Raw genomic sequence first — 4582 nt, forward strand, 5'->3', positions numbered from 1 at the left:
CCTAGGTATTTTATTCTCTCTGTAGCAATTGTGAATGGGAGTTCACTTATGATTTGGCTCTCTGCTTATCTATTAATGGTATATAGGAATGCCTGTGATTTTCACATATTGATTTTGTATCCTGAGAATTTGCTGAGGTTGTTTATCAGCTTAAGGAGTTTTGGGTCTGAGACAATGGGGTTTTCTAAACATACAATCGTGTCATCTGCAAACAGAGACAATTTATTTCCTCTCTTCCTATTTGAATACCCCTTATTTCTTTCCCTTGCCTGATTACTCTAGTCAGAACTTTTTTTTTTTATTATATTTTAAATTCTAGGGTACATGTGCACAACGTGCAGATTTGTTACATATGTAAACTTGTGCCATGTTGGTGTGCTGCCCCCATCAACTCGTCAGCACCCATCAACTCGTCATTTACATCAGGTATAACTCCCAATGCCATCCCTCCCCATTCCCCCCTCCCCATAATAGGCCCTGGCCAGAAATTCTAATACTATGTTGAATAGGGGTGGTAGAGGGTATCCTTGTATTGTGCTGGTTTGCAAAGGGAATGCTTCCAGCTTTTGCCCATTCAGTATGGGTTTGTCATAAATAGATCTTATTATTTTGAGATACGTTCCATAAATACCTAGTTTATTGAGAGTTTTTATCAGAAATTGGTGTTGAATTTTGTCAAAGGCCTTTTCTGTATCTATTGAGATAATCATGTGATTTTTGTCATCGGTTCTGTTAATGTGATGGATTATGTTTATTGATTTGTGTATGTTGAACCAGCCTTGCATCCCAGGGATGAAGCCGACTTGATCGTGGTGGATAAGCTTTTTTGATGTGCTGCTGGATTCAGTTTGCCAGTATTTCAGTGATGATTTTTGCATCAATGTTCATCAGGGATATTGGCCTGAAATTTTCTTTTTTTTGTTGTGTCTCTGCCATGTTTTGGATTCAGGATGATGCTGACCTCATAAAATGAGTTAGGGAGGAGTCCTTCTTTTTCTATTGTTCGTAATAGTTTCAGAAGGAGTGGTACCAGCTCTATCTTTATACCTCTGGTAGAAATTGGCTGTGAATCTGTCTGGTCCCGGGTTTTTTTGGTTGGTAGGCTATTAATTACTGCCTCGATTTCAGAACTTCAGATGAAGGGGTGGCTGCCCCTCCACACCTGTAGATATTTCTCATCAGGTGGGATGAAAGACTGAGAAAAGAAATAACACACAGAGACAAAGTATAGAGAAAGAACAGTGGGCCCAGGAGACTGGCACTCAGCATACGGAGGATTCAACTTCTTCCTGGTTTAGTCTTGGGAGGGTGTATGTGTTCAGGAATTTATCCATTTCTTCTAGGTTTTTCTAGTTTATTTGCATAGAGATGTTTGTAGTATTATCTAATGGTAGTTTACATTTCTGTAAGATCAGTGGTGATATCCCCTTTTATCTGTTTTATTCTTCTCTCTTTTCTTCTTCATTAGTCTTGATAGCAATCTATCTATTTTGTTAATCTTGACAAAAAACCAGCTCCTGGATTCATTGATTTTTTTCAAGGGTTTTTCATGTCTCTATCTCTTTCAGTTCTGCTCTGATCTTAGTTATTTCTTGTCTTCTGCTAGCTTTTGAATTTGTTTGCTCTTGCTTCTCTAGTTCTTTTAACTGTGATTTTAGAAGGTCGATTTTAGATCTTACCCGCTTTCTGATGTGGGCATTTAGTGCTATAAATTTCCCTCTAAACACTGCTTTTCCTGTGTCCCAGGGATTCTGGTAGAGTGTTTGTTCCCACTGGTTTCAAATAACTTCGTTATTTCTGTCTTAATTTCATTATTTACCCAGTAGTCATCCAGGAGCAGGTTGCTCAGTTTACATGTAGTTGTGTGGTTTTGAGTGAGTTTCTTAATCCTGAGTTCTAATTTGATTGCACTGTGGTCTGAGTGACTGTTATTATGATTTCCATTCTTTTGCATTTGCTGAGAAGTTTTACTTCCAATTATGTGGTCAATTTTTGAATAAGTGCTATGTGGTGCTGAGAAGAATGTATATTCTGTTGATTTGGGGTGGAGAGTCCTCTAAGTATCTGTTAGGTCTGCTTGGTCCAGAGCTAAGTTCAAGTCCTGAATATCCTTGTTAATTTTCTGTCTCACTGATCTGTCTAATATTGACAGTGGGGTGTTAAAGTCCCCCATTAATATTGTGTGGCAGTCTAAGTCTCTTTGTAGGTCTCTAAGAACTTGCTTTATGAATCTAGATATTCCTGTATTGGGTGCATATATATTTAGGTTAGTTAGCTCTTCTTGTTGCATTGATCCCTTTACCATTATATAATGCCCTTCTTTGTTTTTGATCTTTGTTGGTTTAAAGTCTGTTTTATCAGAGACTAGGATTGTAACCCTTGTTTTTTTGTTTTTTGGGTTTTTTTTGCTTTCCATTTGCTTGGTAAATAGTCCTCCATCCCTTTATTTTGAGCCTATGTGTGTCTTTGCACATGAGATGGGTCTCCTGAATACAGCACACTGATGGGTCTTGAGTCTGTATCCAGTTTGCCAGTCTGTGTCTTTTAATTGGGAAATTTAGCCCATTTACATTTAAGGTTAATATTGTTATGTGTGAATTTGATCCAGTCATCATTATGCTAGCTGGTTATTTTGCACATTAGTTGATGCACTTTCTTCATCATGTCATTGATTTTATATTTTGGTGTGTTTTGCAGTGGCTGGTACCAGTTTTTCCTTTCCATATTTAGTGCTTCCTTCAGGAGCTCTTGTAAGGCAGGCACGGTGGTGAGAAAAGTCCTCAGTGTTTGCTTGCATATAAAGCATTTTATTTCTCCTTCACTTATGAAACTTAGTTTGGCTGGATATGAAATTCTGGGTTGAAAATTATTTTCTTTAAGAATGTTGAATATTGGCCCCCACTCTGTTCTGGCTTGTAGGGTTTCTGCAGAGAGATTCACTGTTAGTCTGATGGGCTTCACTTTGTAGGTAGCCTCACCTTTCTCTCTGGCTGCCCTTAACATTTTTTCCTTCATTTCAACCTTGGAGAATCTGACGATTATGTGTCTTGGGGTTGCTCTTCTTGAGGAGTATCTTAGTGGTATTCTTTGTATTTTCTGAATTTGAATGTTGGCCTGTCTTGCTAGGTTGAGAAAGTTCTCCTGGTTAATATCCTCAAGTGTGTTTCCAACCTGGTTCCATTCTCCCTATCACTTTCAGGGACCCCAATCAATCGTAGGTTTGATGTTTTAACATAGTACCATATTTCTTGAGGCTTTGTTCATTCCTTTTCTATCTTTTTTCTCTAATCTTGTCTCATGCCTCATTTCAGTTAGTTGAACTTTAATCTCTGATATCCTTTATTTGGCTTAATTGATTCAGCTGTTGATACTTGTGTATGCTTCATGAAGTTCTCGTGCTGTGTTTTTCAGATCCATCGGGTCATTTATGTTCTTCTCTAAACTGGTCATTGTAGTTAGCAGTTCCTATAACCTTTTGTCAAGGTTCTTAGCTTTGTTGCATTGGGTTAGAACATGCTCCCTTAGCTCAAAGGAGTTTGTTATTACCCACCTTCTGAAGCCCACTTCTGTCAATTCATCAAACTCATTCTCTGTCCAGTTTTGTGCCCTTGCTGGAGAGGAGCTCCAACCATTTGAAGGAGAAGCGGCATTCTGATTTTTGGAATTTTCAGTCTTTTTACGCTGGTTTTTCCTCATCTTTGTGGATTTATCTACCTTTGATCTTTGAGGTTGATGACCTTTTGATGAGGTTTTTGTGTGTAGGTTCTTTTTGTTGATGTTGATGTTATTGCTTTCTGTTAGTTTTTTCTTCTAAGTCAGGCCTCTCTTCTGCAGGTCTGCTGCAGTTTGCTGGAGGTCCACTCCAGACCCTATTTGCCTGAGTACTACCAGGGAAGGCTGCAGAATAGCAAAGATTGCTGCTTGCTCCCTCCTTTGGAAACTTCATCCCAGAGGGGCACCAGTTTGATGCCAGCCTGAGCTCTCCTGTATGAGGTGTCTGTCAACCCTTGTTGAGAGTTCTCTCCCAGTCAGGAGGCACAGGGTTCAGGGATCCACTTGAGGAGGGAGTCTGTCCCTTAGCAGAGCTTGAGCGCTGTGCTGGTAGAACCCTCCTTGTCAGGGTCCACTGCTTTCTTCAGAGCTGGCAGGCAGGAACATTTAAGTCCACTGAAGCTATGCCCACATCTGCCCATTCCCTCAGGTGCCCTGTCCCAGTGAGATGGGAGTTTTATCTATAATCCCCTGACGGAGGCTGTTGACTTTCTTTCAGAGATGCCCTGCCCAGTGAAGAGGAATCTAGAGAGGCAGACTGGCCACAGGCACTTTGCCACACTGTGTTTAGTTTTGCCCAGTCTGAACTTCCAGGACTTTTTAGTGCAGTCAGGGGAGAACCACCTACTCAAGCCTCAGTAATGGCAGACGTCTCTCCCCATCAAGCTTGATCATCCCAGGTCAACTTCAAACTGCTGTGCTGACAGTGATAATTTCAAGCCAGTGGTTCTTAGCTTGCTGGACTCCATAGGGGTGGGACCTACTGAGCAAGACAACTTGGTTGTCTGGCTTCTGCCCCCTTTCCAGGAGA

The sequence above is a fragment of the Macaca mulatta genome, chromosome 1 (assembly GCF_049350105.2).
Source record: "Macaca mulatta isolate MMU2019108-1 chromosome 1, T2T-MMU8v2.0, whole genome shotgun sequence".
In the NCBI taxonomy this organism is placed as follows: Eukaryota; Metazoa; Chordata; class Mammalia; order Primates; family Cercopithecidae; genus Macaca; species Macaca mulatta.